The sequence below is a fragment of the Bos indicus x Bos taurus genome, unplaced genomic scaffold, assembly GCF_003369695.1.
Source record: "Bos indicus x Bos taurus breed Angus x Brahman F1 hybrid unplaced genomic scaffold, Bos_hybrid_MaternalHap_v2.0 tig00003474_arrow_arrow_obj, whole genome shotgun sequence".
NCBI lineage: Eukaryota > Metazoa > Chordata > Mammalia > Artiodactyla > Bovidae > Bos > Bos indicus x Bos taurus.
In genome coordinates, this window is record NW_020867678.1 from 30469 (window position 1) to 57612 (window position 27144).

General features: G+C 51.5%; 1 pseudogene; it reads right to left on the reverse strand.

The window, feature by feature from the left end:
• LOC113889028 overlaps positions 1–23667 on the reverse strand; it is a 47113-nt pseudogene extending 23446 nt beyond the window's left edge.
• Between the last annotated feature and the right edge of the window lie 3477 nt (positions 23668–27144).

Sequence of the window (27144 nt, forward strand, 5' to 3'; positions counted from 1 at the left end):
ATCATAAATTTCAATGGCTTTCTAGTATTCTATTTTTGTGGTGGGGCCAATGATACACTTTGTCACACACCAGACTGACTCACTTTGTTTTGGAGAAGCCAGATTTGGTTTTCCTGGGTAAGTCCTGATTATCTGAGATGACATGGGAACAGGAGCGAGTAAAGCTCACCCAACCATAGGAAGTACCAACCCTAATCAGACTGGAGCTCTAACCCTGCCTTTTGACCCCAGTTCCCAACAGGCAGCCAGCTGCCATGAAGTTCCCTGCTGCTCTCTGCTCTTTCAGGAAAAATGCTAACAAGCCAACAGATTCAAGTAAAACAAAAGCGTCAGGAGTGGAATTCCACAACATGGTTAAACCAAATCCCAAATCATTCAAACCTGTAAGTTGCAGTCACCCTCAATTTTTAAACATTGGATTTCCTTTCAGTACAGTTGATTTATCATGATGTACATCCACACTTTTGAACACAGTATTTTCGGGTCATAAGAACTTTACACTGGGACTTGATTTCCAACATGGGAGTCACATGAAAAGGTCTTTACCTTCCTTCTTCAGTATTCACTACTATAAAAGTCAGACACAGGTCAGTAAAGGCCATTACCTGTCGATGCAGAGAATCCTTATTTGTGATTTCCTTTTCAGGTTTATCATCAAGGTCATGCACAGAGGAGGCTTCGCGCTGTGCGGTGAGGTAGCGTTTCTCAAGTGTCGTGATTCTCTTCTCCACGTCCTCCTTCTGGGCCATGGCCTACACCGGGCATTACAGAGGAGAAAAGTAAGTCATTATCGTGGAATACTCCAGCACACTTAAGAGTAAAAATGCTGGACTAAATCCTAAGTTTCAAATCAAACATAAAATTAGCATCCTCAAAATTAAACTCCTAGACATGGCAGTTTTCTTAGACGTGAGCAAAAACGCGCCTACCTCAAATGTCACATTTGCCACGATGGCACCCATCTGTCTTAATGTCTGTCTGGCCACTCGATTTACCAAGCTTCTTTTCTACATAATAAACCCAAACAGCAAACAAAAAGTACACTAAACTACCCTGTCATTGCAAGAATTCCAGGAGGGAAGGGATCTGGCATGAAATGAGGACCTCTGTCTCCTACACCATACAGGCGGGCTTGACCCAGAACACGGAGGGACCTTCAACAGCTCCAACAGGGAGCTCTGAGGCTCATTTCCTCGGGTAAAAGTTGGAAAAAATCTCATGCAATTTCCTCAAAATTAAAGTAAGAGTATCAATGAGTGGAAACAGAAGTCAAAGTGTAACACAACTGGAAGCAGCCTTCTCAAGCCTAGTTCTTCTAAAGCAGAGTTACACCACATGTCTGAAATGCTCACACCAGGACCAGAACTTGCTGCTGGTGCAACTCCCGTCTGCCAGCTCAAAATCCACTTCAGGTCCCTCCGTAGTCACTAAGTAACCAGTGTTGTCCTAACATTAAAAGTGAAAGGTCTTAAAAACGCTTTTTCCAGAATTCTCTACATATTAAACTCTGCCACCTAATCTCCTCCTATTGCCAGAGTAATGTGAACAGGTTATACAAATATGTGCAAATACTTCTGTTTTGAGTTCTCACACAGAATTACTCACACCAAGCTACTAAACAAGTACACCTGCTGGAACACATGTTGGAGGGGTTCTCTCTGAGACGGTCTCACGGTGGAGGGGTGGGGCAGGGTGGGCACTGTCTGCCTGTGTACAAAGGAAAGCTGAGGCTCACAGGAGGAGGCCTGAGCTCCCAGCACTCTTCTGTTTTCACAATGACTGTTAGGTAGTTTCTCATAAATCATGACACCCGCAGACATGACCACCAGAAACATGATTCTACATGGTTACACAGCACGGGCCTGAGGATCTGAGGGTGAGCAAAGGCCACTCGTCTTTTCTGACCGCCGGTGTCACTGTCACACATCCCTTCAAGGAGCGGAACCTCAGAAAACTAGAGAAGATGGCCAGGCAAGCTGCCTCAGCAGAGCCCACACAGCATGCTCCCATCTCTCCGAGAGAACGGGCTCCACAGACGTCACCAGACTCGCCTGAGTGAATCAGAAGGAAATTTCAGCATCATCGGGAATACATTCAACAGGCAGGTAGGGGGATGAACTGGGAGACTGGGGTTGACACATACACTACTGATACTGTGCATAAAGTCAACAGTGAGTAAGGGCCTACTGTACAGCACAGGGAGCTCTACTCAGTGCTCTGTGGTGAAGTTAATGGCTAGGAAATCTAAAAAAGAAGGAGATATGTGTGTGTACATATATATATATATATGATTGATTCACTTTGCTGTACAGCAGAAATTGACACAGCAGTGTAAAGCAACTATACAAATCAATGAATGAACGGATGAATGAATTTTTAAAAAGGAACACACTAGGCCCCTAGAACTTGTAGAAACGAGCAGTCCACACCCAGGCTGCAGCACAGCGCTAGGGCTGCCCTTATGTTGGTCCACTGCAATGGACCGTCTGGACCAGGCCTCTTCTACCCCGAGACCTCGACGCAGAGGCAGGGAGGCCACCAGTCGTGGTCTCGCCAGAGCTCTGCTCTTGCTCACGCAGCCATCCCAAGGCTGAGACCACCGGGAGAACAAGGGACCCACATCCCACCTCAGGACGACAGACACGTCCACCATCACTCACTTCGCGGACGTCCCGCTGTAGTTTCACGTTGAATTCCTCAGACTTGAGGAGATCCTTCCTGGCCATGTCCAGGTCCTCCTCTAGGTCTGTCACCTGCGCAGAGAGGGCTGCCAGGAGCTCCTTCATCTGGCTCTGATCTCGCAACTGGTTGTTTATGATTTCCTGGAGCTGGATCACCCGAGCCAGAGAGCCGTCACGGGTTCTCTAAGGGGGAAAGGAAGCCTTAGACAGCCTTGTTTTGGGAGGGAGGGAACACAGCACTTCCGGGCAACTGGTGAGGTCAAAACTGCCTTCTGCGCTCTGGAGCTCACACGACCCTCACAGTCGCACAGAACTACATGGTGCTTTGGTGAGAGGTCCCAACAGCCCCGCACAGACTGGATGGTAAGACGAGAACCAGACAGAGAGTGAGACTGAGGACTTGCCTTTCCATTGGCACTTGGCATGTTTTCTTGCTTGGGATTTATATCAAGCACCCCGTCCATCAGTATCTTTTCTGGGTTTTTCTTCTCTTTAAGAATCATCAGCTAAAACCAAAAGTTTGAATCAGAATAAAGAAAGAAGTAAAGACAGCAAAACTCCATTTGGAAAAACTCAACTCAAAACTGAAAATACAGCATAAAAAGAAAATACATGGTGATGCTATCCATCCCAAAGAGAACCAGGTGATTAGAGTCAGAATTTGTCTTCTACTGGACAAAGGGGTACTTAAGAGATCCTGCAGCTCTGAGCCACAAGTCTAGTTTACTAGTCATTAAAATAACCCAAGTGGGAGGGTCCTCAATCAGAAAGATAAATAACATCTGACGTCCACTACAGCCTTCATACTATTTTTTAAATGAAAGGATACAAATGACAAACCCTTCACTGAAATTACACGATGACTGATCAAACTCTCTCTTTATGTGTGGCACCTAATTCTTCTTCTAACAAACTACACCTTTCAAGTGCTCCTCGTAATCACTCTCAACTGAAATAAAAGGGGCCGAGTCACTGTGTGTTGAAGTGTGTATATACTTTAGTGCACTTCTTAGTGTACACTCACCCCAATACACGGCTACTGTAACAGAAGACATTTAATGCATCTCATTGACCTTAACGTCAAGAAGATCTGCTTATTAACAGCTTTAAATTTAAGTTAGGAAAAAAAATGTTCCTAAAATAATTCTATTACCTAGTTTTTAATTGCAAATTGATATACAGAATATAATAAATCTTGAGACATTTATGCCAACTAATACTTTTTACCTGGGGCTTCCCAGGTGGATCAGTGGTAAAGAATCCACCTGCCAATGCAAGAGGGCAGGTTCGATCCTTGGGTCGGGAAGATCCCCTGGAGTAGAAGATGGCCACCCACTCCAGTATTCTTGCCTGGGAAGTCCCAGGGAGAGAGGAGTGTGGTGGGCTACAGTCCACAGGGTCGCAAAGACTTGGACATGACTGAGCATGTACACAGGCAACACTTTTTAACCATATAAAATTCTGACTTCTTACAGAAAAAATGTATTTACAAGAATTCAAGAAGCTCAAAAGTCAACTAGTTACATAAATACATGCATCATCCCCCTAACGAGGCAGCAAGTGTACAAATCCAGGACGGCCGGGTGGCTGGTACCTTCTCGTCCAGGGCCTTGTGGTGCTCAAACAGTGATTTCAGTGCCTTGAGCACCTCCACCTCGCTCTTCATGCCGGCTGGGGACCGCGCCTGCTGCTTGCCCATCGTCATCCGGAGCGATGGCACATATTGGGAAACCAGGCATTCTAGGTGTTCCAGCAGCAGCTGCAGGGCAGGGCCAAAGGAGCACCTTCAACCTCATACTTGAATTCAGGGCCGATAACTCTTCTCAACCTCATGCTAACACCAAAACCATGCTAAGGCAAGTTGGAATCCTGCCAGTTCAGTCTAAAGTTAGAGTGGACTTCCCCAGTGGCCTAGTAGTTAAGACTCCACACTTGTGCAGGGGTCCTGAGTTTTAATCCCTGTTCGGGGAACTACGACCTCACACACACTGTAGCATGGACAAAAATGTAAGTTAAGAGAACTCCCCCCTCAAATGTACTAAAATTATATTAGCTCTCATCATAAATTTGAAGCAAAGTATGAGAACCCTGATCGGATCCACCCCGGTCTGCTCAGTGGGAAGATGTGAAAAATGACTTGAAAACCAGACAGAGTTTAAAGACAGCAACACGGAACCCAGTGGTGACCCCCGCGGGGCAACTGTCAACACGTGAGAATCCCCCTACTGACCCTGGTGTTGTTCCTTTCGGCTCTCATTTCGGCTATCTCTTTTTCTCTTGCTAGAAGCTGCTCTCGGCATGCACTGAGTTCTTCCGTAGGGGATGCCAACTCCTAGAAAACAGTTAAATGAGTAAGTAACTAAATGCAAACACAAATTAAAAACAGAGCGAGACTGAAGACTGACCCTGTCAAGTCTCTCCAGGCTCCACACAGAGGGTCTCCCTGCTCCTCCGGAGAAGAGGGGTCCGCTGACCCCAAGACCACACAGACCACCACAACTCAGACCGGCCTTTAGCCTCCACCTTGACCTGGCAGGCATGCGGCAGGGGAGAACCCGGAATCCAAGCCTGCCTTCTCAAGACCCAGGGAAGTCTGAGAAACTTTCCTAAACATAAACCTAACAACAAACTGGACAAAGAGGTTCTTAAACAACACACAGACCAGTGACCTAGAACCACTGGGGAGAGGGCAGAAGAAAGGGAAGATCTACAAGGCCACCAGGCTTTGGAGTGTTCCTCTGGGAAAAAGGCTGATGGCACCCCACAGCCATCTGTTAGCCTGACTCTACTGAAGTCACCCAGTCATTCAATAAACTGGTTAAAAGGTTAAATTCATGTTTTATGTATTTTATCACAATTTTCGTGCACGTGGTGCCGTCCATGTGGTGAACTTGCTCAAACTGAACCACACGGCATCTTTCATCCTTCTCTTTTTCTTCGCACACATAAAAAAATCCTGGGCTGCATATCCCCTACTACACACTGAGTATTCAGCACCTAGAACAGTGCCCAACACTTGTAAGAGGCATGTAGTAGACATGTGAAGCTATGAGGGTATATGTTATACATGTAAGCAGTAGGTAGCCGTCATTAAAATACTGGACACACTGTTCTGTGTTTTGTAAGATGGGAGACGATAAGGGGCTTAGCATTTCTGCTTCAAGGACTGACTCTATAGCTCAATCCACATGCCCCAGAGACTCCTCCAGCCAGTGTATCCCTTCTTTGGAAGAAGGGAGACGTTAAGGGGCTTAGCCTTTCTGCTTCAAGGACTGACTCTATAGCTCAATCCACGTGCCCCAGTGACTCCTCCAGCCAGCGTTTCCCTTCTGGTGGGGCCCCCGGCCATCCTCCACGCAGCACCTGCACAACCACCTACAAGGTCAACCTGCTGGGGTGGATCCTGCCCAGAAGGGCAAAACGCCCTGGCTGGCAGGGACCCCCGGCAGGGCCCACAGCCATGCAAACAAAATGAAACACAGCCCCAGTGCTTTACCGGGTAAGGGCCAATCCGACGGGCCCAGCCCCCGGCTGCTCTCACGTCAGTCCACTCCGCTTCCAGAACTTGGGCCGAGGCCGAGGTCTTTCTTGTCTTGGCCTTCGCTTGGGGTTGCAGCACTGGAAAAGTGCCCATAGGCGGGCCCTTCTGCGACCCATCCTCGCGGATGGGGGCAGTCCCCCACTCGGGGGCAACTGCTGTTTCACGGTTAGATAGCTCAGCACCGGAGCTATCACCACCGACCTCACACTACGACCACCACTATTCACACCACGACCACTGCTCTCACACACACCGCTCTCAGACACCGATCTCACACACCACTCTCGCACACAACGCTCTCACACACCACTCTCACACACACCGCTTTCACACTATGACCATCAGCACTGCTGTCTCTAGAAGAAATGGCACGAAGGCTCTGCCTCCAGCATGTCTCCCAGGAGCCCGGAACCTGGAACCCACTCAGTCACAAGGGCTCCATGGTAACAGGGGGGCTGGGCTCAAGCCCACCATCAGGGGTGCAGAGAGGGGGGAGGGGCTGCCAAAAAGACGTCAGGTGAGTGTGGTGTGTGGGAGAAGGAAAGCCGTGCCCACAGCTCAGGCCCACCGTCAAACATAACCCTGCAAGGATACTGGTTCACAGTCGAACCAAATAATATAAACTGCTTCAGAAAGCACCACCACTAGGAATGAGCACGTCTTCTAAGTGGGCTTCTGCCTCCTTCACCCCGCAAACAAGCCTCCAGTGAGGCTACTGAAAGGGCACCCCTGAACTCAAGGGTGTCCCCAGAACCCACTCAGGTGAGGAGGACTCAGCATGCTAGCTGCCCCTCACTCTCACCCTGAGCTCGGTCCTCCCTGACTGACTCCCTCACTCGAGCTCAGCAAGGGCTTGACCAATCTCGCTCCAGGCACTTAAAATGAACCCACAGTGGGTACAGGAGTTCCATCAATCTGCTGCGAACTCGCCCTCTTAACTTCGACCCTGGGATGCCAGACAACTCTGCCCCTGGGGGGCTGCACGGTGGAGGTTCAGGGGTGTCCCTGCCTCGAGCCGCGACAGCCAGCGCCTCCCAGACCCCGCCAGGTGCTGCCCCTCCCTCCGCGCCCGAGTCTCCCACCCCCTCTCCTGGCCCCACTCCCAGCCTCAAGGCTCTCCACTCACCAGGGCACAGGCCACACTGCTCCTGGCTCAGCCGGGACCTCAGCTGTCACTTGAGGACCTCGGTCCCCAGGGTGCTTGGGGCCCTATATCCACCCCTCTCAGCAATTACGGACTCTGGGAGGGACAGAGTACAGTTTGGGGTCCCACCCGCAGTTCACCCTGAACACATTCTCTTTTTGTTTCGCTTTATCTGCTGGAGTTCTCTGAGATGTCTTTTTAAAACCTCAACTGTTGCTTTCAAAAAGACTGTAAAATCACTGTGCTCAACTTTAAGAATAAAATCTTCATTTTCAACCTTAAAGTCAAACTGGAGGGAAGACTAAAAGCAGTCATTTTTTCAAACTGAAAAAGAAAACACACACGTGACCACGTCACAGAATACAGTTCACACAACCCCTGGCTCTTCAGCCTTCTCCTCGACCACCAGCAGCCCGTCATCGAAAGGCCTGCCCTGGGCCGTCAGGGGCAGGGGAGGAGGGCAGACCGGCTCCTCTGTCCCCAGGCCGCATGGGCCGCTTGCTCCACCTTCTTCCCAAGTTCAAGTGGCGCTGACACAGCCCGGGGAAGCTGGGGATTCTGATCAGAAACACAACCGTGGGTACTAAGCGAGGACCTCTGGTTCTTGTTTTCCCCGGTATCAAAGATGATCAATATAATTACTGTGAATTTTACATGTGGCTTCAGATGAGAGAAGACACCTAGGGCTTCCCCACTTGCAGTTACAGACGCAGGCAGCTTGTGGGTCAGCCTACCAAGAGCTACAGAAGCTAAATACATTTTAAAAAGAGGTCCTTAGGCAGCCACAATCCAAGATTTCAAAAAAGCCCAGTGAGGGAGCTGGACACTGAGAGGGCCACTCCTTCCCTTGGGGCATCTGAACAAAGCTGACTCTGGGAAGAAAAGGCAGGGAAAAAGTCAAGTAGAGGGTACTGGCTAACACAGCTCTGGATGGTTCCTTGGGCTGGGAAGACAAAAATTCGAGCTCAGGCCTGATAAGTCAGTCCGGATGTTAGAGACTAAGCTCCCCAAGAAAAGGGAGGCACAGAAAACATACCCAACACTCTGCCCAAACCGGCTGAGCGCTGAGTATCAATCACCTCTTGGTGCTCGGGAGGCAGATGGTGGGCTTCAGGACTGGGCGAGAAGGGGGCGGGGGAGGCCACGGGAAGCACCCCAGGCTTCCAGACGGACACGCTGGAGGGCTCCTCCCTGCGGTCAGGGGAAAGGTGGGTGAAGGCTGCTGAGACTCAGCTTGCAAGGACACCCCAGCCTCAAGTCACTCAGGCCCTGAGTGAACAGACAGCTCTGTCCCCACTAGAGGTCTGCCTCAGAGGAACCTCTGGAGAAGACAGCATCACCAGAAACTCTAGGGTTTTCCATAGATAATGTCCAACATGCAACCAAAAAAAGCAAAAAGGGTGTAACAACAAACAGGAAAGAGAAAAAGAACTGAAACAGATCCAGAGGTATCAGATGTATATCAGCACATCAGAGGTATGCTAGAGGTATCAGATGCAAACTTCACCAGTTCAAAAATATACTTGACAAAAGGAAAAACGTCTGAGAATCAAAACCGATTCTAGAACTTTCAAATAACAGTGACTGAATTTAAGAACTCAGTCTTTGGGCTTAACATCAAATTGGACGTAGCTGCAGAGAGGATCAGTGAACTGAAGGATAGATAGGTTAAATATATATATATAAGAAGGAAAAAAGTATAGAATATATTGAAGGAGCCTGTTGTTAAACTACATTGTTAAAAACTATAAATGGGCCCCTCATGGTGGAGAAAAGACAGAAAGGGGAATAAGAAATGCCTCCAGGGGCTGAAACTAAAGAGCCTCTTAATGAAAGTGAAAGAGGAGAGTGAAAAAGCTGGCATAAAACTCAACATTCAAAAAATGAAGATCATGGCATCCAGCTCCATCTGCTGCTGCTGCTGCTGCTGCAAGTTGCTTCAGTTGTGTCGACAGCAGCCCAGCAGGCTCCCCCGTCCCTGGGATTCTCCAGGCAAGAACACCGGAGTGGGTTGCCATTTCCTTCTCCAATGCATGAAAGTGAAAAGTGAAAGTGAAGTCACTCAGTCGTGTCCGACTCTTAGAGACCCCAGGGACTGTAGCCCACCAGGCTCCTCCGTCCATGGGATTCTTCAGGCAAGAGTACTGGAGTGGGGTGCCATTGCCTTCTCCATGGATTATAAGAACATTAAAGATACACACACACAGAGTTAACTGTGTGAGGCGATGCATATGTTGGGCAATCATTCCATGGTTCTATGGGCATCAAGTCATCACAATGTAGACCTGAAATACACAAAAACTGTATCTGTCAGTGACTCCTTAGTGAAGCTAGGGTTCTAAAATCAGGGCCTGGCACCTTATAGCTGGCAGGTGTGGGAACTCGGGTTCATGTGCAGGCTGTACACAGTCTTAATCACAGGTGAGACCTGAAGCAACCAAGCAACTCTCCATTTTTCTTTTTCTGTTTTTCTCTGTTCCGCTTGCCGTTTGTGTTTAACAGATTCCCAGTATGGAGTGAGCAGCGTCAATGCAGCAATAATGTTCCCCATCTAAGGCAGGAGCATGTAACACCAGCAGACTTCCCAATTGCCCCGAGAGTAACTGGGGTGCTGCATCACAAAGAAAAGCAAAGAAACACAACATTCCCCGAGACAGAGCTGCCCGACGGCAGTGGGGACTATGGTCCACCAGATGTCCCAAGGGAACTCCCAGGGGCTAGGAGCCCACGCTGGGCACCCCCAGCTTGAGGCCACACTTGCCTTTCCACCATTCTGAAGGTCCTGGCAGAATAAAGCCAGGCCATGGAAGGGGGATGGTGTGGCTGGCCCGTGGGACTCAGGGCAGGACTGACTTGGGTCTGTGCTGGGCTCCACATCCAGTCACCACTCTTGGAGTGTACAAAGTTCTTGGGATCATTGTAGGTTTCTGGCAAAAAGCAATGGAGCCAAAGTCACTTAGGATGGTTTTTAAGGAAAAAACCTCACTGAAGATTCACTCAGTGCCAGCCTCAGCCCCTACTGAGGTGCAGACTCCTGGTCATCCAAGGCTGTGCCCACAGCCCACCAGGGCAAGGGGAGCCTCCCGGACACTGGGTGACACATGGCGTTCTTCCCCCACTTTGAGTGAAGGGCTGCACCCCCGTGGATGAACCTGGCTCACCCCTCCACCTCTGATGCTGAGGCCCCCGTGACTCCCACGACCAGAGGATTCAGCCTCTCCCAGGGCCTCCGTGTCACTGCACAGGCCCCGTGCGGGCCACTCACCCAGCAGGCAGGGTGAGTCCTGTGCGGAGCCTCCCAGCTTGTTGGCCTCGCTGCACACTCTGGGGCCGTGCACGAGCACCTCGTGTCCACTGAACGAGTGGATGAGGGCCTCTAACAATGACAGTGATGATGACGAGGAGGAAGAGGTGAAGGGGGCTAAGATCCAAGTGTCAGTCCCTGATTCAGGCATCTGTGCGTATTAACGCATTTAACCTCATGACAAGGTTGTGTGTCTCTGTGTGTGGGGCGGGGGGCCGGTCCTGCCACTGTTCTCACCTTGGAGCCGGCAAGTTCACTCTCAGTATCCAGGGGTGGCTGCAGCCACTGGCCACAGACTGGACAGTTTTAACACAAACTCATTCGCCCCCAGGTCTGGAGTCAGAAACCTGTGATCAAGGTGTGGGCAGGGCTCAGCTCCCTCCAGAGGCTCCAGGGGAGGGTCCCTCTGGCCTGGTCCAGCTCTTGGGGGACCCCAGGCCTCCCTGGGCTTGTGGCCACATCACCCCGACCTCTGCATCCATCTGCACAAACCTTCTCCCCTGGGTGGCTCTGTGCTTCAAATCATTCCCTCTTCTCTTCCAAGCATATCCGTCATTGGATTTAGGGTCCTCATGCGTCCCGGGTGATCTGGTGCAGTGGTCAGTAACTTACTTCCTGCCGAGACTTTTCATCGGAATAAGGTCATCTTTGTGGGCTGCAGAAGGATGGATGGCTTTCGGGGCCACCACTCAGCCCAGCATACTGGTCATGAAGCCCCCGGGCAGAGCCTGACTGGGCTTGGTGCAGGGAGCTTCAAAGAAGCAGGGCTCCAGGACTTCAGTCCTAAGGCTGCCTTAAGAAGACAGTTAGGATGACACTCGGGCACAGGGACCAAATGAGCAGGGCTCCAAGGTGTGCTGGTGGGTGTGGCGCTCACCTGCAGGGAGCCTGGAGCCTGACATGATGGCCCAGGGCTGGGGGAAACAGCACATGGTTTGGGAATGGACACATCTCAGGATGGATGAAGGGAGGCAGGCATGGCCGCTCAGGCCAGGAGAGCCCAGATCTTCCTGCTGCCCTCAAGGGGCAGGTCAGATGGGCACAGGAGGGAGCCGTGGTTTAAACGACCTGGGTCGGAGTCCCAGTCTGCTGCTGTGTTGTCTCTGGCGAGTGACTCAGCCTCTCAGAGACCACCTATTGCTCCTCTGCAAATCTTTGCCATTCGTGACTTGCTTCACAGTTGGGGGGAGATATTGGTGCTCTCAGCAACCCCGCCCACCCCGTGGCTGGGGCTATGCCACCTCTCCATGACCTTGAGGCCACTAAGACTACCCCTGCACAGACTCTCTTTGCAAAGAAGCTGGAGGCCGCTTCCCCTACCATAGGAAGCCTTGTGGCACCGAGACAAGAAGCAGCAATGCCTCTAGCCTGGGGCTCCTGGCGCAGGGATGACCACATGGGGCCCTGGGAATGACCGTGGATGGCCCCACACGGCCAACCCGGTCTTTCCTGTTACAGCTCCCATTTCTTTCTGTGTGCTCTGTTCAACCACACGCAAAGACCCAAAATATATTCCTCCGAGTCCATGGAGATTTCTCTCGACACTAGTCATGAAGCAGTGCCCAGGCCACATCCCTGGGAAAACACGCTCAGCTGTTTACGTGAGCGACAGGGTCCCTCCCAGAAAAACATCTGGCAGGATCGGGACAGGGTCGTGGGACTCAGTGGACATATGGGATGTCCTCGTTCTTACACATATAGGATGTTTTAAACCCTGGTGCCTAGCCTGACAGCAGTCTGTTCCCGGGAGGAAGAAACAATAAGATGCTGGTCCCCTCCCCCAGCTGGAAGCCCCAGAGCGGTGGCTTCTGTCTGGACTGGCCCCTCGGGTGGGGAGTCTGGAGGCCACAGAACCGCAGGGGCCTCGAGCCTTGGCGTGGGCATGGGGAGGGCCAAGGGGCTCGGGGAGGGGACAGGGTCAGGGCCCTTGCAATGGACCGCCACCAAATGCTGGACCAAGACAAGAAATAACAAACACCACACCTTAAAGTTCCTAAAGAGCCAAGAAGGCCCAGAAGAGTGACCAGGATGGTGCCGTCCGAGGTGGGGGAGGGGAGGGGGGAGGCTCGCCCAGTGTAGACTGGACGGGGTTAAACCTCTGCTCCCGGCTCAACTCACTGGAACAGCGACCTCACCACAGTTGTTCCTGGCACTTTCCTTTTAGAAGGAAGAAGGGACTCACAGGGCAAGCAAAAACGTCCCTGTGGGGGATTCCTGGTGGTCTAGGATGCCAAGGTTCCCTCTTCGTCCCCACGATTGCCTGAGCCGGCGTGTTGTGCGTCACGGTCACCCATCTCTGCTGAAGGGCAGCCACCTAGGTTGTTGGAAGTTTGGCCTCAGTGAGGCCGAGCCTGGCGTCCCTAGCTGCCCCTAGAGGGCTCCTGGGCAGCACACTTCCCCAGCCCATCCTGACCCCACAGCTGCCACCCACCCCAGAGGGCCCCGTCACTGCCATCAGGGAATTAGGGGTGCCGAGTCTCAGGCCCGAGGGTGGTGGGGGCGCCCCCACGGCATCCTGTGTGTGCACCCCTCCCCGGCTCATGGTCCAGCAGGAGCTGTGGGGAGCGTGTGTGCACAGCAGGGACACACAGGACGGCTCCCGAGCACCGCCGGGCCAGGAAGCCACGGAGCCAGGTGGGAGGCCTGGGCCAGACTTCTGACCACCACAGGGGCCTGGTCAACTTCCCCCCTGTGCTCTCGGCTTCCTCAGCTCCAAGGATAATACCACCACTCGGAGGGTCTCTGATGCCAGGGCTGCTCTGTGGGAGAGGTCATGTTCTCCGCACATGTGTTGAAGGCACGTGATGCCTGGTCAGTCCCTAATGACTGGGTTCATTCTTGGCAGCCCTGGGTCCTGCCTGCTCTTCCTGTTGGCACTGGGGTCCCACATGGGTGTGAGCTGGAATGCTGGTTCCAGGCTGGGTCTGTCTGCTTAGGTGACCGACGGGTCCCCCAAGAGGGAGAGCGTCTGGCACGGGGTGGGCCTCACCCCCTCCTTCTCCTGATCGGCTCCAGGACCACCCTATTTCCAGTTCCCGGAGTAGGAAGACAGGGGCCCTTTCTGGGTCACTTTAACATCTCACAGGAGCCTTGGTTGATGATATTTGCTGAGTGATCCAGGGGGCTGGGGGGACAGTCCTGCTGAGCTCCTACTGTGTGCTGGCCGAGGATGCTCCTGCAGTCCTTCCCCAACCTCGGCAGCATCCTCAGGTTCATTTTAATACTCGTGGACGAGGCGGCAGGCTGGGACTGCCACTGGGGGCTGACCCTGACTTCCTCACGCCTGCCCTCCACCTGGACGGCTCCCGAAGGGGACAGAAAAGTGCTCAGTCCCTGGGCAAGGGTCTGCAGGGAGGCATTTCTGCACCGTGGTTTCTGCTGACCATGTCTGCACCGCCCAGGAGGAGCAGTCACATGGGGTGCTGGCATAAGCATGCCTTCTACACATCCTGGATGTGGTACCCTCGACTGTCTCCAGTGAGCCAGGACCCAGAAGGCAGTCTCTGAGGGAGCTGGGGCTGCAGGACTGGCTGGGGCGGATTTACCCCTCAGCTTCGGCATAGGGTCTAGCTCCCAAGGCCTGGCTTGTTGAAGGAATAAAAGACATGTATTCATTCACAGTCTGCTTTGATGATTGGTGGGTAGGTTACTCAGATCCACACTCTCATGGAAAACAACAACAACAAAAAAGTGTCACGCCTTCAAGTTGCTGAAGACCTGAGAAGGCCCAGAGGAGCAACTGCCCAAGAGGAGGAGTCTAACAGAAGACACCTCCCTCCCCATGGAGCTGGACTCCCAGGAGACGACACTTTCAGGTGACCCAGAAACCACCTCCCTTCTCCAGCCGCTGGAATTACAAGGAAGGTGGTTCTGGTGCTGAGCAGGAGAAGGAGCGGGTGAGGACCCCAGTGGGTCCAGGCATATCACCTTGGTTCAAGGTGATCCTATCCATAACACCCTCAGATGAGTGGAGAATGCAAGTGCCAAGTCTTTCTGGATAAGGACATCTTCTTCCCAGGCTTGGGAACTGCCCCACGGGTTACGGAAGGGTGGCAGCCATTGTGGAAGAGCGCCAGGCACACCAGGATGAAAGACAGCTGGAGGAGAACCAGCAGAAGTGAACCCCTCAGCTTTGGGATTCTGAGAGGATCTGATGGATAATAAATCTAATCAATCAGCTAAGCTCACCTTATTTAGAGAAATAAACCTCAAGATAGAAAGGTCCTGCACAGGACAGGAAACCATTAAAGAAAATGACACAGCCAACTTGGAAGAGAACCAAACAGAATGGGCAGCAATAAAAAAGTGTCATAACGAGAAGCGAAAATACAACAGACACGTTTGAAGACACTTGACCTCTTCAGGAAAAGGAGACACGTGGCCACACAGCAGGGGCATGCTGATAACGTATGCAGCCCCCTGCCCAACCCCCTGCTCTCCAGGAAGAAAAACCAACCCTGATCTGTAGCTGCGTCATTTGCCAATTTCCGTGGTGTAAATACTTCCGCCGTGGCCTGTTTCATGTACCAAAGGGTTAACACCCAGCTGGCAGAATTCCTGATGAGCCAGAAAGAGCTGACTCTGGCACACAACCGGCCTAGAGACATGGGAGGATGTCACAACCGCAACCAGAGGAGCACAGATGTCAGCCCGACTACCTGGGACCGGGAAGAGCCGTCCTTGGGAACTTTAAAGACAAGACTCTTATAACATGTCCAGAATTCACTTTATAACTTTGCCATTTCCTTCTCCAGTTTATAACAAGTACGCTTCCACAAAACCAAGAGAGGCCCAAAGGAAGCCAGGTGGGGTGTATAAAAGCCTCAGCACTTAAGACTCAAGAGATATAAAAACGTTATGGCCGAAGAAATGAATGTGTAACGGTGGAATTATGAATAGAGATATGAATAGCTTCGGGACTAGACAATGGCCCCTGAAACCTCACTGTAGGAGAGGCTCATGGCATAGGCATTAAGCCTGGGGGTAGGAGTGAGATGGGGGCTGAAGACCACATTTTATTGTTGTTCAGTCACTAAGTCACATCCAACTCTTGGAGACCCCATGGACTGCAACACACCAGGCTTCCCTGTACTTCACCACCTCCCAGAGCTCACTCAAACTCATGTCCATGGACTCAGTGATGCCATCCAACCATCTCATCCTCTGACACCCCCTTTTCCTCCTGCCCTCGATCTTTCCCAGCATCAGGGTCTTCCAATGAGTCAGCTCTTCACACCAGTTGGCCAAAGTACTGGAGCTTCAGGTTCAGCATCAGTCCTTCCAATGAATATTCAGGGTTGATTTCCTTTAGGATTGACTGGTTTGATGTCCTTGCAGTCCAAGGGACTCTCAAGAGTCTTCTCCAACTCCAAAGTTCAAAAGCATCAATTATTTGGTACTCAGCACTCTCTATAGTCCAGTTCTCATGGTTCAGGACGAAGAGTCTTGACATGAGGACCCAGCACCCAGGTTCAAGTGCTGGCTCTACCCGTCCGGCCCAGTGGCCTTGATCTCCTTGCCCCACCTCTCAGAGCCTCAGTTCCTTCCCTCAGTAAAGGGATCTGACCCCTGTACCACAAGTCAGGTCAGGATGCCCACAGAAGGTGGGGTGGGGATGGGGCTTTGCATCCAGGCTGACAAGTCCCCGAGAACATCTGTTGCTGCATTATCCTTACAGACGGAGTTGTTGAAATTAGACTTGAGGTGCCTCCAAGTCGAGAACCCCCACCCCAATGTCCAGGCTATGAGGAGGGACCCCTGCCCCTCAACTCCATGCTCATCACCACACAGCCATGTCTAGGAACTGGCTCAGACACCAGCTCATGCCCACAAGGCCTCAGCTGGAAACTGCAAGAAACATCCCCCTCTCCCCTGTCCCATGTCCATGGCAACCCTTCCCATGCCCCAGCAGATGAACGCCCCTCCATTCTAAGATGGAAGAACCAAGGTCCCAAGTAGGGAAGCCACTTGCCTGAGGCTGCTCAGCCCCCAGGAAGTGGCCAGGCTGGGTCTGGACCCACACACGTGGCCTCAGAGGGGCTGTGGGTGGTCTGAGTCTCCCTGGGAGCTCAGGTCCCCTCACCGCCTGACCAGCCATTCTGGAGTCTGGTGTGGAGGCAGCTCCCATCCTCCAGCAGGCAGTTGCTCGCTTGCTTTTAAAAAACAATATCCACGAAGACGGGAAACAGATACCGCCACGGCCCACACCAGCTCCGGGGAGGAATGAGGAGAAACTACAGCCTGCCAGCCCTGGGGTGCGGTGGCGAGCCCTGAACGGCAGCTTGAAAGCAAACTGACCTTGTAGGGTTCACGTGTCTGCAGCCTTAACAATTCTGCCAAATCTGGAGTCAAGTTCAACATCAGGGAGGTGCGGGCCTCGGTCACCCCCAGTACACAGCCAGGAGTTTCCTGTGTGGCCTTTTCGGCAATTACCAGTGAACATAAATAATGCCCTGGCTTTGAGTTCACGCTTGAAAAATGCTGATGGGTTTCAGTTACAAGGAAACATGTTGGCCACAAGCTGCTCTTGTCCGTTTCCTGGGAACCCTGGCTGCTAACACCACCGCCATCGGAGGGACAGAGCAGTGGGGGCTGGGCGGAAGAGGCGCTTCTGCAGAAGGCAGGCCTGGGCCACCTGCCTCCAGGACCTTTCCCCACCATTTCCATCCTGTCTGCTGTCCCAGGGGTCTCTGACATGACACCCCTCCTGGACCTTCATGTGTGAAACTGACTTTGGGGGCCGTCTTCTGGATCAAGGTGTCAGATCCTAATTTGACAATGAGGGCCCCTCTTGTGGGTGGCTGGGGAAGCAATTTTTAAGCTGAGTTCCTCTGGGCCCATGGTGCCTGGCGGAGGGTGGGGGGCAAGTGGATCACCTGTGGTCACAGCCAGTCGGCCAGGCTCAGCCTCCATCTGTCCTATACGCAAAGTTATGAGCACGTTTCTTCCAGACCCACCACTTCCCCCTCCACTGGGTTCCTGGCCCGGGCACCCAGTGTTGTGTACAGGTCTCTGTCTGGGGTACCTCTGGGGCACTGGACAGGGGATCGGGGACTTGCGTGGACACTGTACGGGGGGGCCTCCTTGGGAAGTTTCTGACAGCTCCTGGGAAACAGGCCTGCATGCTCCTCGCACCTCTAAGCATGGACCAGGGTCATCAGTTTATACACCCTGGGAGCAGGTGAGAAGCGCACTGTGGGGCACTCCTAGACCTGCTAAAAGTCAGAACCTGCATCTTGATGACCTCAGGGGCTTCCGTGCACACCCCGGAACCCTACACCGAGGCAGCCAGGCCGAGGCTTGGTCCCCGCCAGACCACCTGCCCTTCTCAGCCCTCCAACCACGTGCTGTGCCTCCCCCACCCATGGCTGTACTCGAGGGGTCCCGTGTGAGTTCCCCCCATTCCTGGGATAACCGCTTGTGTGTAAAGGCTCAGCTTTGTGGCGGGACGAATGATGCCCTCCAAAAGAGACACCCACATCCCAACTCCCCATATTTGCCAGGGGGCCTTTTTTTGGAAATGGGGTCTTTGCCGATGAAATCAAGTTAGATAAGGTTACAGTGGATTAGGTGGGCCTTATGCAGGATGATGGGTGTCTTTATAAGAAGAGGAGAGACACACAGAGAGAAGGAGGCCGTGTGAGGAGGAAGCGGAGGCTGGGGGGATGTGGCCACAAACCCAGGAACACCTGGAGCCCCAGAAACTGGAAGAGTTGGGAGCGATGCTCCTCCAGAGCCCAGGTCAGGGGGCCCAGTCCTGCTGACCCTTGACTTTAGACTTCTGGCCCCCAGAACTGGGAGAGAATCAATTAGTATTGTTTTAAGCCTTCCTGCCACCCCACTTTGTGGTCGTCGGTATCAGAAGCCCCACCTGGGACACTCAATGTTCTGTGTCCCTAAGATCCACCAATCGACCGCTACCTCATCCAGGCCAGTCTTCCCCTGGTCATCATGGGATGTCTTCTCAACAATAAACCTCCTGACTCGGGAGAAAGTCTCACGCTGCACACAGAGGCCCCATCTGTGTGGGGCTCGAAGCCCATGTTGCCTCGGAGCGGGTCAGCCTCACACACCTGCTGGCCCAGGGGGAGCAAAGGGGGTCACACACCTCTGAGCCTCTGTGACCTCCACACCCTGCCCAGTCAGAACTGCAGACGACCGGGCCAGCAGACATTTCAGGAGGGCAGACTTGCTTATCTGCCCCCATTCCTCTTGCTTCACTGTCCTTTTGCATCCCCCTACCCCTGCTCCTGGGCTTCCCTTGGGCCTCCCTTGGGGCTAGCGGGTAAAGAATCTGCCTGCAATGCAGGAGACCTGGGTTCGATCCCTGCGTTGGGAAGATCCCCTGGTGAAGGGAAAGACTACCCACTCCAGTATTCTGGCCTGGAGAATTCCATTGACTGTGTGTAGCCCATGGGGTCTCCAAGAGTTAGACACGACGGAGCAACTTTCATTTCATTCATCCCTGCTCCTGGTCCAGCCTGTCCAGCTGGCCCTCATGTTTGGGCCCAGGGGACACTGGTGACATCTGGGGACATTTTCAGTTGCATTTATGAATGCTGCAAGATCTTAAACGCCAACAACACCAAGGCTGAGAAATCCCACTTTAAGACTCTTCATCTTTTGGGGGTCATTGTTTGAGGATCCAGTGGAATCCGTGGATTTCTTTCTCCCTGGGGAAGCACTCATAAGCCCAAGTTTGTCTCACAGTGGGCAAGGTCGTGTGGCTGGGCTTCTCCCGAGGCTATCTTGTTCCCCAAACCCTCTCACTTCTTGGAATCAGAGCACACCCGGGAATGAGTCATCCCAGGACATCTCTCCGCTAATCGGGCTGGTGTGGACCCGCACACACCACGCACGCTGCCTGTGCCCAGCCGGCCCCTGAAGAGACTCTGGTCTCCAGCAGGGGCAGGCAACAGGCTTCCTGGGGCCTGACTCATCTCAGGGCAAAGCTAGGGATTGCAGGAGCCATGGAAAAATCGGTAATGATCTGAAGACACCACAGGAAGATGGCTCATGCTCAGCTCCAGCTTTTTGAAATCTTAAACCATTTAGTTATGCCACGATAACAGTTTCACCTAAAAAGGGCCCAATCAGGGACTTCCCTGGTGGTCCAGCGGTTAACACTCTGCCTTCCAATGCAGGGAGTGTGGGTACAATCCCTGGCTGGGGAACTAAGATCACCGCATGCCTTGAGATGTGGCCCCAAAGTTTTTTTTAAAAAAGGTCCAATCAACCGCTGAAAAACTTTTAAGGCTACAGAACCAAATCATCACTGAAATTTGGGGTCACTGTGATCTTGTGATTTGTATTAATAATAAGAAATACATTTTTGACCTTTGTCCCCCGGTCCTGGCACAGAGCTCCTAAAACTCTGGGAATTACCTAAGTGGGGAGAGCAGACAAGGTGTCTCTTGTTAGGTGAATGAGGTGACTTTTCAAAGAGGGCCTGCTTTCCAAAGAGGGGTGCTGCTTGCCAGGGTAACTAAGCACATGGTTAGAGGATTGGAACTTTCAGTCCCTCCCCTGCCCCCGCCCACCATGTCTGGGAAAGCCAGAAGGGCTTCTGCTTGAAGCAATCACCAACAGCCAGTGATTTAATCAATTGTGCTTGTGTGATGACTCCTCCATAAAAACCCCCAAACAGAGTCTGGGCAGCTTCTGGGTTGATGAACACAGGCAAATTTGGGGAAAGTGAGGCTCAGAGAGTGTGAAGTTCCATGCCTCCCACACACACACCTTGTCCTGTGTATGTGTGGAGGGATATATATGGAGGGATACCCCTCCATCTGCTGTTTCTGAGTTTATTACCTTTTGCAATAAGGCTGTGATCTACTAGGCAACATGTTTCTCTGAGTTCCGTGACCACTCGACAAATTAATAGAACCCAAAGTCATTAGAACCTCTGAACGGGTAGCCGGTGGGTCAGAGCGCAGGTGACAATCTGGGCTTGCAAATGATGGTTGGAGTGGGGGGAAGGTCTTGTAGGGCTGGGCCTTTAACCTGTGGGGTCTGGAACTACCCCCAGATAGGCAGTGTCCACACTGAGTTAAGTTGCAGGACCCCCAGCTGCTGTCACAGAAGTGTTGGGTGGTGCTGGGGAAACAACGCATGCATGTTGGAACTGGAAGAAGCCTCGTCACTGATTAGTACAACTCGATCTTTCCTGGTGGCCATAACCAATGTCTTTATGCTTGATGTTTATTTCAAAGTCAGAAGTTTTAAAGAACGTATGTGTGGTGAAGGATTTAAATGGACTTGGAAAGGCTATTCTTTCTCCTTTGTGAGCATGGCCATTCCATTATCATATGAGCAATAATGATATGACTGAATATTCACATCACCAGTGAGAATGACCTGAGTGCCAGACTCTAAGTTAAGTACTTTAGGATAACCCAGTGATGTACTGACTTGTTTCCCAGGTGGTTCAGCAGAAAAGAACCCGCCAGCCAATGCAGGAAACGCAGGAGACCTGGGTTCAATCCCTGGGTGGGGAAGATCCCCTGGAGGAGGAAATGGCAACCCATTTCAGTATTCTTGCCTGAAAAATTCCATGGATAGAGGATCTTCGATGCTACAGTCCACAGGGCTGCAAAGAGTTGGACACGAATGAGCAACTGAACATGCACACAGTTGTGCAAATACTGTTGGTATCTCTTTTTGACAAATGGTGAAACTTCATGGCTGTTGGTGTTCAGTCATCCGATTTTGTCTGATTCTTTGCGACCCCATGGACTATACACTCCAAGGAATTCTCTAGGCCAGAATACTGGAGTGGGTAGTGTTTCCCTTCTCCGGGGATTTTTCTGACTCCCCACATATTGTAAGACTAAACTTGAGAATTCTTGTTTTTTATTTCATTTCAAATAGCCTTTGGGTATCTGAAAGGACAGTGTAGGTACTTTCAAGATGTCTTCTGCAAAACAAAGCCCTTTTGGCAAATATGGTCATGATATCCAGGTCAGTGCTGCTGTTGTAAGTGTCACATCTCAGCCAGAAGGCAGATCCGAAGCTCTTCCTCTGGCAGAAACAAATTCACAAAATAAGCCAGGAAAGAGAGCTGGAAAAACAAACCACACCAACAACTGGAAAAGCATTCCTCATCAGACAAAGCTAGAGAACAACCCAACATCCTTGTGGCCCAAAAACCCTCTTGGCAATGAATGTTCAGTAAGGAAGAGATGAACCATATCAAGTTCTAAGCAGAGGCAATGCCCACGGCCAGTGTAGTTTAGAGACGGCCTGACTGCTCAGATGTAGACACACACCAAGGTAAACCCTTTGCAGACGGGAGTGATGGTCATCACCATAGTGTTTACTCTGGTGACAACCTGCCCTGGGCACCACATAAGGGAGCAGACCTGATGCTCTTCCTCTGCCCCCACACCATTCACTCATGAAGGCAGCTCAGGTGCTATCGTGCCCTGCCTGCCTGTCTGGCTTGACCATAAGCTGTGACCACCTCCAGGGAAGGACTCCGCCTTCTCTTCTCTCTGCACCATGAACCTGCACACAGGGGGCCTTCAGAACCTCAGGAGATTCACCACACCCCCACTATAGCCAGAACCCTCCCCAGGCATTAAAACAGCTGTGGAGTCACTTTGGCCCAAGCCCTGGTTACGGATCCCTGGAACCTACTACAGCCTCTACAGTGTGAATAATCAGGTCCTTTCTGCACAGATTCCCGGCTGTGAGATCTGAGCTTTGGATTCATTGTCAGCTCAGTCCCTCCTGTGGCAGCCAGGTGGGCCGTGATGTAAACAAAGGAGCTCATGAGCTGAGTTTCAAGGGAGGCACTGAAAGGACAGCGATGGATGTAACCTGTTACAAACTGAGGGAGGGTCCCTACATGTCTCAGAAAAGGCCTCTGGTGTGCAGGTGTGGAGGAGGGCCCCCACACTGCAAAGGAAAGAGAGGTACTCAGGGGCAAAGGCTCGTGGCCTCTCCTGTAGCAGCTCCAGTTGGTAGCTCGTGCACAGTGGGCAGCCAATGTGGTCACATGAGTGTGACTCTTATTCCCTCACAAAGCAAGAGAAAGGGGGCAGGGTGTGGGAGTACCTGGAGGGTGTGGTGGGGTGGATGAAGGGAGGTATCCTTCCTCTCTTCAGTGCAAATTGCTTTTGTGAGTCTCAGAGCTGCCAGAAGGCACTTAGCAAGTCAGGTCCCCACAGTATCCAGTGTGGGCTGGGTGCCTTAGCCCCTGTCAGGCCACACCATATGGCTTTCCTGAGTTCTAACAGCAGGATCTGGGGATTTTGTCTAGGTACACACTTCCTTGCTGTAGCTGTGTTACCTGTTACCCCCTTCTTTGAGCCCCAGTTTTGTCCTCTAGAAAAAAGACATCGATTGCTACCTTAGCAGGTTGCTGCCTTAATCCTGTGAGGACTAATTAGGGTAATCCTACAATTAATAGCTGGCCTTAAGAGATATCAATGAATAGCTGGCCTTAAGAGATACTGGGCTTCCCTGATAGCTCAGCTGGTAAAGACTCCTCCTGCCATGCAGGAGTTCCCGGTCTGATTCCTGGGTTGGGAATCCTGATCCACTGCAGAAGGGACAGGCTACCCACTCCAGTATTCTGGCTTTTCTTGTGGCTCAGCTGGTAAAGACTCTGCCTGCAATGTGGGAGACCTGGGTTCAATCCCTGGACTGGGAAGATCCCCTGGAGAAGGGAAAGGCTACCCACGCCAGTATTCTGGCCTGGAGAATTCCATGAACTGTATAGCCTATGGGGTCACAAGAATCTTACCCGAATGAGGGACTTTCACTTCACTTTCAAGAGATATGACCTGAATCCAGATTAAACTGGAGTCTCCAAGTGTCACCTGGCATTTCTTCCCTGAAGCCAGCCAAAACCCACACAGTTGCATTTCCAGGGTCTCCACGTAGCCAGCTGGACAGAAAACCCAGCGCGGTTCAAACAATCTGACAGACAAGCAGGAGAGGACTCACAGGCAGACGGCTTCCCTCCGCTTTCAGGTGGAGCTCCGGGACCACAGCAGGAACCGGCGCTCTCAAACCCTGGGCTCAGCAGTGGCCTCATTCTCAGGCCAGCAGCTCTGCCCTGATGGGCTCAGGAAGGCCACCAACTGCCCCAGGCTGACCTCACGCCCCTCCCACTGCTGTAGCCTGACCCCACCCAGCCCCACCCCTTCTGGCAGAAGGCCAGCTCCTCTTCCCTTGATTCCCGCCTGAGGCCCGGCCCTGGGCCCCGATTGGTCATCGCACCAGTGCTGAGCCAATCACGGTGGCCAGGGGGGAGAGAACACACCGATTGGCCAGGGCCAGGTCATGTGACCATACTCTTCAGGACACGTGTGAGCTGCTCCCCCTGTGTCAGCGGTGGAGACCGTGCGATACCCCCAGAGCAGGGCTGAGAGTCCAGTCACTGTGTCTTTGTGCTCAGTGTCCTGGGACGTGCCTGCGCATCCTCTCTACACACCACTTCGTCCTCTGCACGCACAATATTCATGACACACCTCTTCCCTTCCCAAGTGCCGTTTCACGCACCCACATTCAAGGGAGCAGGTCCTCCTGTTGGACGATAGGTTTGGAGATCCTCTCTTAACCTCTGGCCTTGTTTCTTCTGTCATGTTAGAATAATTTCTTCAGTCTAAAACCCCCACAAGCACCACCACATGCTGCTTTGCGTATTCAGGATTCTTAGCTGTTGTGAGTCGAGGGATGGCCCACGGGCCTCCCAAAGGGAATGAGTTTTGTCCAAGGAAGCACCTGAGAGGCGAAATCAGTGAATCACTTTGCTGTACATCTTAAACAAACAAATTATTGTAAATCAACAATACCTCAACTGAAAGAAAAGATATTCCTTCATCAAAAATTGTTCGGAATTTTGTAAAGTTTTTCTTTCAATTGTTGGTTCTTCAGTTCAGTTCAGTCGCCCAGTCGTGTCCGACTCTTTGCAACCCCATGAATCACAGGACACCAGGCCTCCCTGTCCATCACCATCTCCCGGAGTTCACTCAAGCTCACATCCATTGAGTCCGTGATGCCATCCAGCCATCTCATCCTCTGTCGTCCCCTTCTCCTCCTGCCCCCAATCCCTCCCAGCATCAGGGTCTTTTCCAATGAGTCAACTCTTCGCATTAGTTGGCCAAAGTACTGGAGTTTCAGCTTTAGCATCATTCCTTCCAAAGAACACCCAGGGCTGATCTCCTTTAGAATGGACTGGTTGGATCTCCTTGCAGTCCAAGGGACTCTCAAGAGTCTTCTCCAACACCACAGTTCCAAAGCATCAATTCTTCGGCACTCAACTTTCTTTACAGTCCAATTCTCACATCCATACATGACCACTGGAAAAACCATAGCCTTGACTAGACGGACTTTGTTGGCTAAGTAATGTCTCTGCTTTTCAATATGCTATCTGCTGCTGCTGCTCCTGCTAAGTCGCTTCAGTCGTGTCCGACTCTGTGCGAACCCATAGACGGCAGCCCACCAGGCTCCCCCATCCCTGGGATTCTCCAGGCAAGAACACTGGAGTGGGTTGCTATTTCCTTCTCCAATGCATGAAAGTAAAAAGTGAAAGTGAATTCGCTCAGTCGTGTCCAACTCTTAGCAACCCCAAGGACTGCAGCCTACCAGGCTCCCCCATCCATGGGATTTTCCAGGCGAGAGTACTGGAGTGGGGTGCCATTGCCTTCTCCGATATGCTATCTAGGTGGTCATAACTTTTCTTCCAAGGAGTAAGCGTCTTCTAATTTCATGGCTGCAGTCACCATCTGCAGTGATTTTGGAGCCCCCCAAAATACAGTCTGACACTGTTTCCCCATCTATTTGCCATGAAGTGATAGGATCAGATATCATGTTGGTTCTTAGTGTGTGTCTAATTGGTTTGGTGGTGTTTTGTGAGGTAGGGATCCAACTTACTTTTCCATATGGATACCAAATTGTCCCAATGGGACGATTCCTTTGTCCTTTCTCCTGGAACTGTCCTTTCTGGGTTTACATATTAAGAAGCTTTTTTTAAAATGCCAAGTATCAAGAACTTCAGAATTTTTTTAATTTGTAGAGCGCCACAGAGGCATATTTCCATTTCTGTGTCTTCTCTTTGCATTTCACCATTGCCAGTCTCTAGTATACACAAGTACCCTCAGAGGGTTCTCCGTAGTGAACCGTGTTATGTTTCTGCGAGAACAGAGAATGTGAGCATGGAGGAGGGTCTGAGTCCATAGTGACCATGTAACTAGGCTCAGCAACCCCAATATTAAGTCTGGCTGAGACTTCCTAAGGCAAGGTCTGTGTTTCTTCCTCTCCGTGTCTGGATACGCAGAACAATGTTGGTGGATTGGGACTTGGGTCTCTGGGTCCAGCAGTGTAGAGATATACCCATAGCCTGCTTTTCCATTATATTTTCCTCCTGTGGGCTCTGCTGAGATAGTGTGGAGATATTTCTGCTAACAGCTTGAGAGGTAGTCAATCCTTCTGCTTCTCATCCCCTGCCTCATCTGTACTTCTGTCATTTTTTTTTATATAGCTAATTTTCAATGTTGTTAGTCCTTGTGTCATTCTGACACTCAGGCACCTGTGGTTTAATAGACCTCCAGCTCCTGAGAGCTTTTTGCCTGGTGGAGACATGGAGAACTCAGGGAGTAGCACCACATCACACTGGAGCCTGGACCAGAGAGAAGGTTCTTGCCAGGAAGGCTCCATCGCTGCTGTGGAGGGTTCGGAGTTATCACTTCTGATTGTGTATCCACTGGGCCCTCAGTGCAGACCCCACTCTGAGATCTGGAAAGGAGGTGGCTTCCCTCATTGACACAGAGCTAGTATATTTTTGTCCTCGTCCTTGTCCAGTCCCGTTTGGTTCCCAGGCTCTACCCTTGACCCTCACCCACAGGATCAGGAGAGCCCAGTTCTAGAGGAGTTTCATACAAGGAGAGGTTCCTGGAGACACTCCAACCCCCAGGCCTAAATAAGCATTTCCTTGGAGCTTCACAGCCCTGGGAGGAGATACTGGGTTTGTGTCCATTTTACAGTTGAACATGTTGAGACTCAGATCATTGTGCAATTTGCCCTGGGTCACTCTGCAGGTCAGCAGGTGAGCTGGGATTTGAACCCAGACTCTATGTCTTGGAGCCCATGACTGTACAGGTGCTTCTGCCCCTTGGTTAAATTTATTTCAGTATTTTTTTTGTTTTGGATGCATTTGTATATGGGACTGTTTTGTTCTCTCTCTGATGGTTCATATCTTGCTATATTGCTGAGTTTATTAGTTTTAATAGTTGTTACTGGTGGAGTTTTTAGGGTTTCATATAAATCCTGTCGTAATCGAATAGTGACAGTGTAACTTCATCTTTTCCTTTAATCTGATGCCTTTAATTTCCTTTTCTCGCCTAGTTCCTCTGGGTAGGACACTTCCACTACTATGTTGAACAAGACTGGTGAGAGTGGACATCCTTGTTTTTTCCTAATCTTTTAGGGAAACCCCTGTTGGCTCAGATGGTAAAGCGTCTGCCTA